This window comes from Vombatus ursinus, unplaced genomic scaffold (genome assembly GCF_900497805.2).
Source record: "Vombatus ursinus unplaced genomic scaffold, bare-nosed wombat genome assembly UNPS02014778.1, whole genome shotgun sequence".
Taxonomy (NCBI): Eukaryota; Metazoa; Chordata; class Mammalia; order Diprotodontia; family Vombatidae; genus Vombatus; species Vombatus ursinus.
In genome coordinates, this window is record NW_020954556.1 from 23,428,172 (window position 1) to 23,441,574 (window position 13,403).

At 38.6% G+C, this 13,403-nt stretch overlaps 1 long non-coding RNA gene across 1 annotated transcript in view; it reads right to left on the reverse strand.

Moving 5' to 3' along the window:
• Window positions 1-7,475: 7,475 nt before the first annotated feature.
• LOC114045435 overlaps window positions 7,476-13,403 on the reverse strand; it is a 60,197-nt gene continuing 54,269 nt past the window's right edge. Inside the window, exons 2-3 of the long non-coding RNA XR_003569373.1 lie at window positions 12,956-13,038; window positions 7,476-8,035 (exon numbers count right to left, since the gene is read on the reverse strand). This is a non-coding gene — a long non-coding RNA (uncharacterized LOC114045435). The remainder of the gene's footprint in view (window positions 8,036-12,955; window positions 13,039-13,403) is intronic.

Genomic DNA, 13,403 nt, shown 5'->3' on the forward strand with positions numbered 1-13,403 from the left:
TGCTCATCTGACAAATAGAAAGCATAGCTGTCCTACCTATTTCACAGAATTATCATTGGGTTTAAATGAAATACTGTATATGAAAGTGCTTTGAAATATATAAAACACTGTAAGACCTCAGGAGCATAGTTTTCAAATGTGAAAAGGACTAAAAGATCACCTGTCTCCAACCCACCAACATTTTAAGACCTCCCAAACCCCATTTATGTTCTTCACTGCCCTAACCATTTGAATGAGATGGGAGTCATCAACTCTCTTCCATCTAGTGAGATGGAGCACCATTAGACCTTACCATCAGCTCTCTTTCTATATGCACCAGATACCCAGAAATTATAATCTGACCTACATATGAAACCTAAGGATCTCTGGGCCCTGCCACTGTACTCTTCCTACTTCTAGACCTTTCCACCCACCCTACAGCTGAATTTACTTTCCTTTATATATTGTCTCCCTCAATGACTGTGAGCTACAAGTGTTTTTGATTCGTCCATTCAAGGAGAGGAATAGGCACCAGAGATACAAAGATTTTTATAAAACAGCCTCTCCCCTCAAAAAGGTAACATTCCACTTTGTTGTTCAGTTACTTTTCAGTTGTGTCCAACTCTTCGTGACCCCATTTGGGTTTTTCTTAGCAGAGATACTGGAGTAGTTTGCCATTTCCTTCTCCAGCTCACTTTATGGATGAGGAAACTGAGGTAAACAGGGTTAAGTGACTTGTCCAAGGTCACACGGATAATAAGTTCCCAAGGCCAGATTCAAACTCAGGAAGAGGAGTCTTCCTGACTCCAGGGCTGGCACTCTATCCACTGTGCCACCTAACTGCCCATCCATTGAAGGAATACAAGATATGTGCAGGCAAATATGATACAAGATAAGGAACAAAAAGGACAGAAGTAGGATCCAGTCAAATTGCACTAGCAATATTTGAGGAGGCAGGGAAGGTTGATAAGGTTGTCCCTTCCTTCTAATTTCCTATCTCTCCTCCATTAATTTCACCCAGGGGATCAAAAACTTTCATCAGTAACACAATGAGGCTCTCCTACAGATGATATCTTTGTGCATACAAATGAGAACACTGGCCTCTTACCTTGTCCTTATCACCAATACCATTCACCAAGCTAACTTTGTCTGCCTTAGTGTCCACCTTCCCACTCATAGCAGACATTTTGTCCCTTAGTCACTTGTCTTTCTCTGTTCTCATACTGCTGGACATTCTCCAAAGTATCACCATTTCTCTTTGATCCTCTTCCTCATCCTCTCTTCCAAGTACCAGTTAACATTATGTGATGGAAAGCTCAGAATCTGAAACTTGAAGAATTCCTCTTTAGCCTGGAGAAGAAGAGACTGAGGGGGGACATGATGGTTTTATTTAGGTATGCAAACATACAAGGAGAAAAAGGATAAGGCATGTTATGTTTAACTAAAGGGAGCAGAAAAAGGTGCAAGGGGTAAAAATCGTCCTCACAATTACAGCTATATAAAGGGGTAGTGGGCTACCTTGGGAGCTTGCTCCTAGTTTCCCCCCACCATTGGAAATCTTCCTGCAGAGATTTGATGTCCATTTATCAGTGTGGTAGAAAGCATTCATCTTGTGACAATTAAAAAGTTTCAAAAGACATGGTTTTTGAATTTAATCATTTTATTAATAAAGCCAGTAGTTTATTAATAAAAGGATGGTCACTTGGCTGTCTCTCTTAGACCAGAGCCCCTAATGGTGGTGGGGTCACAGTTCATATGCTCTTTGAAGAGGAGGTATTCCTGAGAGACACCTAATCACCTCTGATTGGTTAACACAATGGGAGGTGAGCAATCTTGGGGTACATGACTTAGGTCACTCAAATCTTAGTCAAAGAGATATCAATTTCCATATCACCTGTCTTGATAATAGTGAGAATTAACCTTTTCCCAGGCCTGTCTGAGCAAACAAAATGAACAGGAATATGCCCATTGACCCAAACTTAGAATTTCTTTTACTGTCTGATTAGATCTTGACCTGGGTAAAATTCTAAGAGATATTTCCCACACTCATTGGTTCCTGGATGAGGAAGTAGAAAATGGAAAAACCTTGGTCCTAATGCAATAATTAGTTATTAAAGATAAGAGAGGAATATTCATTTCTCACAATGTTCAGGTATGGTTTGAACTAAATGGTTTCTAGGGTCCCATACAGAGCTACAATCCTATGACCTAGGTTCAAAACCTGGCCCTTCTACATACCACTCCTGTCTCTTTCTGTGACCCTTCTGGACACATCATTTCTCTGAACTTGTTTCCTCATCTACATCAAATGGGGGTTAACCTAGATGATCTCTGAGGCACCTTCCCTCTCAAATTTCTATGAATTGACAAATTTCCATTTTACCACAAAAATGAGCTCTCATTCATTGCTGAAATACTATTAGAAATCTCACCTTCTCCCTGAAGTCTTGTTGAATCGATCAAATAAGAGCTGGCAAAATCTTTTCACCCTCTGCATAGCATTTCCAAACCTATAGTCCCCAGATATGTGCTTTCTTGTGTTTTACAAAACATGCTTACATTTTACCTATACATAAAAGCATTATTTTCTATCCATACCCTGGCTCGATGTTTATTTCTGCTGATTTTAATGTACTTCCTAATGAGAGCCACCATGTTATAGTAAAGAGAAAACCAACCTCAGATTCAGGAATAGCTGTGTTCAAGCCCCACTTCTGACACACACCAGCTGTTTGGCCTTTGGCAAATCATTTAAACTCTCAGGACCCCCAAGCAATTCTTTTAAGAATATAAGTTGCAGAACAGTTTTGATACGATTTGAAAGAGGAAGTTTCCTTGCCAAGAGTTCCCTCCACCAATTAACTCATAGATCTACACCCCTACCCCTACTCCCTAAAAATGTTCCATCCATGAGTCTGTGAAAAATGCTCTTCATATTACATTGAATGGGTGGACTTGTGTTCATCATGGGTCATTTTAATATGGTATTTAGTACACAACCATAGACAATTATGTACTTTTGAAATACTTTTTTTATTGCAATGGTGATGAAACTCTTGAAGCCTTTGGGTTACCCCATTAGTTGTGAGAAAACTTAAGTATACATTCTTGATGGAGAAAGAAAGAGAGTTGAAGGGGTATTAGAAATGCTTTTGGTCCAGTACAGCTATAACTTCATAAATTGTATGTTCCCTATCTAACTTCTATTGCTAAAAGTGGACAGTTTTCTTCCGTGACATTTTGTTGAGTCCACCTCTCTTCTAAAGTCAAATACTGTCAACTGAGACAGTACTTCATTATAAGTCTTCTGAATAGTAATGAATTCCCACTGGAAATCTTGGGTTTTGCCTGGACAATATTTCCTTTCCACTTTCCACTGACATTACAATATCATCGAAAAGGGAAGGTTTCATTCAAACTAATGATGGTAGGACTAGCCTGGCCAGCAAATAACATTCCTGAAGCCAAGTCACAGTATTGAACACGCAGAGAGCTACTTTTTTTTTCTTTTTGGAAAAGAACCCAAAGTAGTATTCTTTCAGGAAGCATAAATTGTATTGCTGGAAGTAATAGCAATCTCTTTAACAATATCCCTAAGGAATTACTCCCATCTATTTTGTTAAGTGCTGTTTTTATGGAGCTGTACAGTGTACCTATTCCCAGACAACATGGACTGGAGCTCTCCAATTGCAGAGAGGTCAGTCATGCACAGCTGGTGGAAGTGAAGACCCTAATAAGGAAAAGCTCCTTTTTGTCATCGTGGCTATGTGGCCCCAATGCCATTATCAGGAAACATCATTTTATTGGCCTGTCTTTCCTAACAAAAGAATTAATTGTAATAACTGCATTCTCTGAGCGGTTTCTACTCATGGTCTTCAACTCACTTCAATTAAACAAGAGTTTAAAAGTGTTTATGAAGATCTTACTATGTACTATGCTATGCACTAAAGGAGAAACAACGTGTGAATAGTGGAATAAGTCAGCCTGGATTTAGAGTCAGGAACTTGAGTTCAAATCTCACATCTCACAATCCCCTGGGACTTAATTTCTTCATCTGTAAAATGAGGAGGTCGTACATGATCTTCTCTAATGCTCCTCGCAGCACTAAATCCATGATTCTAGATTGCAACCCCAGTGCCAAAGCCTATTGTATGCACTCTCTCCTAATTGGTTAAGATCAGTGTCCCACACCTGCTTGAGAGGCAGGCCAGAGTTGGCAGGAACAAGAGAAAGCTTCAGGCTCTTCAGTCTTCTTTGAGTTCTCTTCAAGTTTCCAGTCTGTCCAAAGGAACTGAAGAGCTCTCCTTTTTCCTACTCTCCTTAACTCTCCCTCACCCCTCAAGTATGCCTGGGAGATTGATCTCTACCAATAAGGAGAGAGTTCAATCCCAGTGGGCTTTGGAACTGGTGTTACACTATTATCCTGAGAAACATTGCCTACTATCTGATTCTCAAATGGTCATTAGAAAGTGAAAGAAAAGACCCTAGTCAATTGTTTTGAATTATTATTAGACCAGTTCTACTTGGAAATATTAGAGCAGAGTAGAATTTGGGAACATTGTGGGTAACATACTGGTCATTGGTCATCACAGATGGAAGAAATTAACATGTGGAGAAAATAGAGCTAACAGAATAAGGTTAAACAGTAAATCAGCCAAAAAATATTTTTCAAGTAAATACTATGTGCCAAGCACTGTGCTAAAAACTAGGGGTACAAAGAAAGGCAAAAGACAGTTCCTGTCTTCAAAGAGCTCACAATCTAATGAGGAAATACCATGTAAACAAGCATGTACAAACAAGATATAGATATATAGATACAAATATAGAAAGATAAACAGGAAATAATCAGCAGAAGGAAGGCACTAGAATTAAGAGAGATTGAGAAAGACTTCCTATAGAAGGTGGGATGTTAGCTGGGACTTGAAGGAAGCCAGGAGGTGGAGATGAAAGGGGAGCATTCCACCCGTGAAGAACAGCCAGTGAAAATGTACTGGGGGTAGGGTTGGGAGTAGAAGGTACAAGAATATAGGAAAGGTGGAGCAAGGGACTAGGTTATGAAAGGCTTCAAATACCAACCAGGAGGTAATTGGGAGATGCTAGAGTTTGTAGAGTAGGAGGCATGACATGGTCAAACCTGTGCCTTAGGAAAATCACTTTGACAGCTGAGTAGAGGATAGACTTGTAATGAGGAGAGATTTGTGGCAGGCAGACCAACCAGCAGACTACTGCAATAAGCCACACATGCAGAGATAAGGGTCTGCACCAGGGTAGTGGCAGTATCAGAAGAAAGAAGGCGGCATGTTCAAAAGATTTTATAAAGGCAAAATCAACATGGTTGGCAACAGGAAATGGAGAGGGTGAGAAAGAAAGAGGACTAGATTTCAAACCTAGGATACTAATAAAATGGTGGTACCCTCAAGAGTAATAGGGAAGTTTGGAAGGCAGTGGGGAGGGAGGGAAAAAGCATTATATAGAATGCCTAATATTTTTCATTATTCATATTTCATTATTCATTATTCACAGTGTCAGGCACTGTGCTAATTGATTTTTAAAATATTTCATTTGATCTTCATAAACTGTGAGGTAGCTGTTCTTGTTATTCCTGTTTTACATTTGAGGAAACTGAGGTAAACAGAAGTTAAGCCTCTTGCCTAGGATTACACAGCTAGTAAGTAAGTGTCTGAGGCCATATTTGAACTTGGGTTTCCTTGACACCAGGTCCAGAATTCTATGCAGTATACTACCAGCTGCATCCAAATGTTTTGAAGAATACTAGGGGGAAATATGTTCAGTTTAAGATGTTTATAGGACGTAGAGTTCTAGATGTCTATTAGGCAATTAGGATGTAAGCTCCTTGAGGGCAAGGACAGCTTTTTGGTTTGCTGATTTGTTTTGACTTTTTTTATGTCCTCAGTGCTTAGCACAGTGTCTGGCGTATTTAGTAGGTGCTTAATAAATGTTCATTGACTGACAGATGAGAGACTGGAGATTAGCAGAGAGGATAGGGAGGTAGAAATATGCCTTCTAGAAAGAAAGATAAGCTAATAAACTAGGATTTTCTGACAAAACCACAGAGTTGTCAGAAAGCTGTCTTCCAGCATTTGAAGTAATGTCATTGAAAAGGGAATTAGATCAACTTGACTCCAGAAGGAAGATTTCATAGTAATGAGTGAAAGCAGCAAATTTACGCTTGAAATCAAGGGGAAAAGAAGCTTGTGAACAATTAGAGCTGTCCAAAAGTAGAATGGTTTGCCTCTGGGAGGTGATGTGTTCCCCTTCTTTGGAGGTCTCTAAGCAAAGGCTAGATGGTCACTTCAGATGAATTGTAAAGAAGATTCTTAATCCCATATGGATTAGCCTATGTGGTCTCTGGGGTCTCACATCTTTGGGATTTCATGATTCTGCAATACCCTTATCTAGCTTCCATCTTCTACCAAACCATTTCGTGGTACAGATTATATATAAACATTATATACCAAAGAGGTCCTAGCCAGCAATATCATATTAATAATTAAAAGATTAGCAGATTTTTAATGGAGAGAATGAAAAGATTGACTGACTGATTAGTACTAGGGTGGGAAGAGATTAGAATTGGAGATTTACATTTACTTACTGAGATAGTCATTTTTTCTGAGGAAATCATCTGCCAAGGAAGAAGATGCAGGTTAAATGAAAAGGGAGATCAAGTCCTATGAAACTGCTGATTAAAGCATCAGTTGAAAGATGACTGGTGTGATACTCTGAATTCCAGTCCAGGGTGTGTAAGCTAGAGTTGCTACAGGAATTGCAACTGATGACTCAGTTGGGAGTAGGATTAGCCAACTGACAATAAATAAAAAGGAGGTCTTGACAATGTGCAGAATGCTAAGCCTCTTTCAAGTCAGTTCAATCCAAATTCAACAAAAAATGTATCAAGGACCTACTATGCACAAGACACTATTCTGGGCAATAGGGGAAAAAATGCAAAACAATCCCTTCTTTGTAGGAATATACAAGAATTCCTCTCCTCTCCTTTTTTAATCAAGGATCCAGCATGTCCAGTAATAAGCATAACCTAGGTAATATGGAAAAGAAGACAGAAATAACAACTGGAAGAATCATGGATAGCCACAAATTGACTACATCAGGATGTTTTGGCTGAGGGAAATGCAGTTATAAACAGAATGAAGCCATCCAAATGGACTAAATTTTCAACATACCTTAGACTTTTTTGATCATGAAAAATATATCAGATGCATATATACACGTTAGCCAAAAAGACATTTCCTAGTGCTTTGTGTCGGGGGCCTTCAAAAAAGGCACATCTTATCTTGAATTAACTCTCAGAATATTCAATAAAGCAATGGCTTTTTCTCCTCTTCTCATTCCCATCCCCTGCCCCCAGTAGAAGTGTCTTAGGTAAAAATAATGCAAAACCAAAAGTCCAAAGATTGCTTTTTTTACTTCTACAACAGACTGGTAAGCACTACAGGTAATGGCCTGACATGCAACCAATCCACACTTCTCATCTTATGTGATATTTGTCCACATTTTCCTATAAATCTTCCATATCCTACTCCCCCAACTTAGGTGCTAAGGGTCTTCCTCTGAATTCCTTGAAATTGTGTAGATATTGATAGAATATAAAGACTGTCTGTCAAGCATCTCTCATTCTCACTTCATGATTGGCTCATCACTTTTTCCTGAGGATTGTCCTTCTGATAATATCCTTTTATTCACTTCTCCCCAGTTGCAACCTCCTTCCACCCATGTGCCTCTCCATTTCCCTCTGCAACTTTAATTCTTCAGAGACTGTAGCATTCTTCGACTCAAGGGCAGACATCATCACCAGATGAATCTTGGTATTAAAAACATAAAAACTTTGTTTTCTATGGAAACTTGGGGTCTTGAATAGCACTGTACAATTTCCAAAGGCAAACCAGTCCATCTTTCTCCTCCAATTCTGTTTTGGGCCAAGTTCACTGTCCTTTAATTGTGACTGTCCAGTATATATGGGGTGTCCATTCAACTTCACCTCAGTCTAGGCAACACGCATGTTTGATCCACTTGGTTTTAGCTGTGTGGATAGTTAGGGTTAGAGTTGTAACTTCCTTTTGTCTTCTGGTTTGATTATTTCTTTTTAGTTTTATTGATATGTTTTTATATTGCTAACATAATTACCAAGTTTAATTTTTACATTATTGACATTTACAAATTACTCTTATACTCCCAATTTATGAAAGATCAATTGTAATGATGTTAAAACAGTTAAGTAAAACTAATAATGCACTGACCATTTGAAAGTACATACATCATTTCACATTTATAAGACCCTCCCATCTCTCTTTTTTAATGAAAAATCTATTTTCTCTCCCACCACCAGCTCCCCTGAGGGAAAAAAAAGAAAAAGAAATTTCTTTTAACGAATATGAATAGTCAAGCAAAACAAATTCCCTCAATACCTTATATAAAAATATTTATGTCTCATTCTACACCCTAAATCTGTCATGTTTCAGTAATGGATCACATGTTACATCACTGGTCCTCTGCAATCAAGAATGGTCAATGTATTTATCAGAAGTTTTACAACTTTAGAAGTTGTTTTTTTTTTTACATTGCTGTCTTATTGTATAAATTATTCTCTTGTTTCTGGTCATTTCATTATTCATCAGTTTATCAAAGTCCTTAAAACTGTCCATTTATATAGTATTAATGTTATAGTAGAAATTGTTCTATCTCTGCTCACTTCTCTCTGTATCAGTTCTCTCCATATCAGAAGTAGTTCCAAAGAGTTGAAATGATCCCTTTCCTCCTTTCTTACAGGACAATAGTCCTCATGCTATTAAATATTTAACACCAAGCTCTCTGAACTTTTAATTTTAATCTTCACTATTATATTTTTCCATAATTTTATTAAGTCTAGACAACCATCAAACATCCAAGGTATTAGTAACCACACTGAAAATTTAACAACAAGCTTCAGCAGACACCTGGAGGTACAGTTAAGATATTGAATGAATCAGGATACAAAAATATTTGAACAGACAGATTAGATAGATAGATGGATAGATAGATTGATAGATAGATGGATAGATATAGATATGTGTATGTAAACATATATTTTTAACCTTGGATTACAAAATATGAGGAAAAAAAGATGATAGAGACATGGATATCTGAAAAATCACTGGAGATTTAGTGAACTGTAAGGTTATTATAAGTAATCAATGTGATATGGCAATTGAATAAGCTAATACAAACTTGGGTTGCATTAAGAACAGCACAGTAGGCAAGATTAGGGAAGTGATGGTCTGGCTTTAATCTGTTTTGGCCTGACCATATCTGAAGTTGGAGGTTCATTCAATTCTGAGTGCCACATTTTAGGAAGATTATTAATAAACAGAAAAGGAACCTGAAGATGGTGGCAAAGATGATGAAGTGAGTTTAGATCAATCATACCAGGCCAATTGAAGGAACTAGGGATGTTTAACTCAATGAAGAGATAACTAGTGAAGTTTGGGAGGCTCTTAAGGAAAATATTAGAGATAAAAGGTCTCTTCGGCTTTCTACCAAACTGAAGGTCTACAGAGCCATTATGCTGACCTCAGTGTTCTATATCTGTGAAACCCAGACAGTATACTAGCACCATGCCAGGAAACTGACTTGCTTCCATTTGAATTGTCTTAGGAAGATTCTGAAGATCACTCTCAAGGTCTCTCTAAAGAACTTTGGAATCAATGGTGAAACAAGGGAGACACTGGCACAGGATCGCCCATCATGGTACGCCCGCATCAAGGAAGGCTCTGTACTTTATGAACAAAGCAGAATTGCAATAGCTCAAAAGAAATTTAAGATGCACAAATTTAGAGACATCTCCACCCTAAATGTTCATGTGGACTATTTGCGCCTGACCTGTGGTGAGCCTTCTGAGCTCGTATTGGTCTAATCAGCCACAGTTTGTCACACTGGACCTTGACCCCAACATAGTGATGTCATTTTGGTCTTCTTAGAGAACAAAAGACAACCACCAGACTATCAGAACCAGTGGGGTGAATGATATCTGTTCATTTGAAAGTCTATCACATGCAAGAGATATCAGACTTGTTCAGCTTTGCCAGAACAGGTGTAATGAGGAGTAATGGGTGGAAGATGAAAAGCAAATTTAGATTTAATATTTTAAAAAAACTTCTTAATAGAGCTACCCAAAATTTTAACAGGCTATTACGGGGATGGGGAACCTGTGGCCCTCTAGGTCCTCAAGTGTGGCCTTTGACTGAATCCAAGGCCACACTTGAGGACCTAGGGCCACAGGTGGCCTCGGGGCCACAAGTTCCCCACCCCTGGGCCTATATAAATTTAGATAATTCATTCAGGAACAAAAACCGTTATTTAACCTTATTACTCAGCTGTTCCTTTTCAATCATAAACATTTTAGCACTCCATTAATGTCCTGCTCTGATGGCTCAGCATGGCATAGAGATGACCTTGGATTCTTCAAGATCATTCCAACAAAACAAGCTGGAAAGGTTTTGAGTGTGAGTCCAGTTGATGGACTGTGTCTGAAATCAAGGACAAGTCTAATTAAGTTTGGAGAACTTTATCAGTAGGACATTGGGCCTCTTGGTAACAAATCTTTAGGCCATGGAAATTCATAAAGACTGAGGTATGGAGCAGGTGGGATGTGATTCTGTGGGATCAATATGCACACCAGTGAAATCATAGTAATTTTGATGTACTGAATTATGAGAATCTGAACCCTGAATCTTGTTGTACCTGTGCATTGAAGCTCGCTCTCTTTCCACCTGTATATTGAATCTTGCATATTTAGAGATGGTGCTGTTGACTATGATTCTCTAAGTCTATGAAAGAGTGGCTCAGGTATTAGACACTGCTCAGACAATCTATCACTGTTGGGATCAATCCCTCTTTCATGTCAAGCTGTCCAGTTTCATCACTGAAGATTGAATCACTTCATTTCTGATTTACTGGGGAGCAATACAGCAAAGAAGACAACGTGGCTTATGGCAGTCAACGACTCCCTGGAATCCTCAGAATTCTGACTCATCAGCGAAGTCAAGACCAGCTCTAGATTTTAATGGAAGTAGTAGGAACTCATAGAACAAAGCAATTGTTTCTGAGCATATATCTAGTAAATGTGCTACTTTGTTAATGAAATTTCTCATTTGGTTTATAACATACTCTAGAAAGGGAACTAGGAGTAGGCAAAGTAGGCGATTACTTAGGAAGCAACATGCAGACGGAGACAGATAAGAGTAGGAGCACCAAGGATCATTTTAATAACAACATCTTTAATGTTAGAGAGCCTACCTATTTCGCACTCTATCGCTGGCTATTATTATCGTGAAGTTTCAAAGCCTCCAATTGACAGAAATATACAGCAGATGTCATTTTGAAACTTTTCCTGGAATGCTTAGAGGCCATTTATGCTGAGTCTGGGATGCAAAGAGATTTCTATGCCTGACAAACACTTATGGCAATATCTCTGCTGAGAAAGGTAGCATGTATAATGGGGAATGCACTGGCCCAATTTCATTTTTGTCATCTGTAAAATCTGAGGATTGGATAAAATTATCTAAAAATTCCCTTCTAACTCTAAATTTCAATATAGAATTGATACATAGAAAGTTCCCAAATATCATACTGTATTTTTTTAATGATTTAGAGATACATCACAGTTCCCCTTATTAGATACGAGTCATGGTAGTATTATACTTAGAAGAATGATTCAAAGATCATCTTGCCAAGTTCCACACGTCCAGGCAGCACTAAAATCTGCCTCCACAATGGAACCCAAGAAGAGCAGAAAAATAGGAAGGTGCTGAATACATCCTAGTGTCTACTCAGGTGGTGTCTACCAGCTGTGACCTGAATGAGAAAAAGGCTCTAGTCAACTGACTTTTCTTTTTCTTCCTATGAAAGCTAAACAGATAACTGGATATAAAACAAGGTGGAGGCTACTGACTCCTACAGCAGGACAATGAAAAGAAGTGAACAGTATATGAACTCTTACAAAAGAGAAGCCCAGCTTCCAAGTGCTTGTGGTTTCCATTGGCCCTAATACCCTTTCTCGATCAGAGCCCTTTACTCTCACTCACTGTTTTTTTCATGGCCCACTTCCCATTGGACAAATCACCATTTCCCCAGTATTCTAACCACTTACTAGCCCATATAAACAGAAGTGAGGAGGGTGAGACAGTAGTCTCTTTCCCACAGTTCTACCAGTCACATGTGTTTAGTGTATCCACTCTCTCCATAATGGAAAAGGCCATTTCTATCAGAACCATGGGTTAATGTATTTCCTTCCTTCAGTCCCCACCCCCACACACTAACCAGCCCCTCTGGGGGAAAAGCTTTCATCTTATCAGAGCCCCATACTTTTTGGATAATGCAGCGATGTTTTATTGTTGTTGCTAATATGCACATATGGCCATAGATGGCACAACAGCAATAGAGCTGCAACGGGTCTACCCTCTCAGACACATGTATGTTGCCCAGAGTAAACAGCATCTTCCTCTAAGCAGCTGCAAAAGAAAAGGTCTGGAATGCTGCTTCTAGTTCCAAGAGAAGGAAGTTGAAAGACATTTGCTTCTGCTGTAAAATATTTTGTTTTAAGTCTTCTTTAAAGTCCACTGTGGCTAAAATGACTACATCCCAACAGTTTGCCAGAAACCTGAGATGAGTTTCAGTCATTCTGAGTTTAAGAAGGTGACAAACTGTTAACAAATGAAAAGTAAAGGCTTAATAATGAGTCCCCAGTAGGATTAGCATGGAAAATATGTTTTTCTGGTTAAATCTTTGTCTCAGCTACTCCTCCACTCATGTCAACTGTGCCTCATAGTACAAAAACTTTGACCAGAGCACTAATCCATATTTATTCTATACTCTTAAGTTGTGTTGAAAGCAACTCAATTTACTAATCACTTGTTACACTCCTCCAGGCCTAATACCACTTTCCTCACACAGCCAGAACACTTACTTTGAGGGGCTCTGAATCAGAGTTAGACAGTCTCACAAACCATCCATTTCTATCCATCCCTTCAAATGTTTCCTTTCTTGGTCCTGTGTCAAAGAGAGAGAAAGACAAAATGAATAGACCATGTAGAATGTAACCTCTTTGCATATGAATGTTATTTTTAAATCGTTAAGTTTACCACCTTGCCAAACATTGACTTTATCCTCTTCAGTCATGAAAATATTTCATTGCACAAAAGTAGAACATTCTGATTGTTGAGAATTAACAGCTATTTTGAAAACACAGTGGAAAAATCTAAACGGGATGACAAAGTATACTTTAGACAGATTTTCCAAAGAGCCAAATAAATTCAGTTCTTTCAAATAAACTAGAAAAATCTTATAGCGCAGTGACTTGCCAAAGTTATCAAGGTTGCTTCCTACTACCCAGAGGGTTGGGCAGAAGGAAGTGG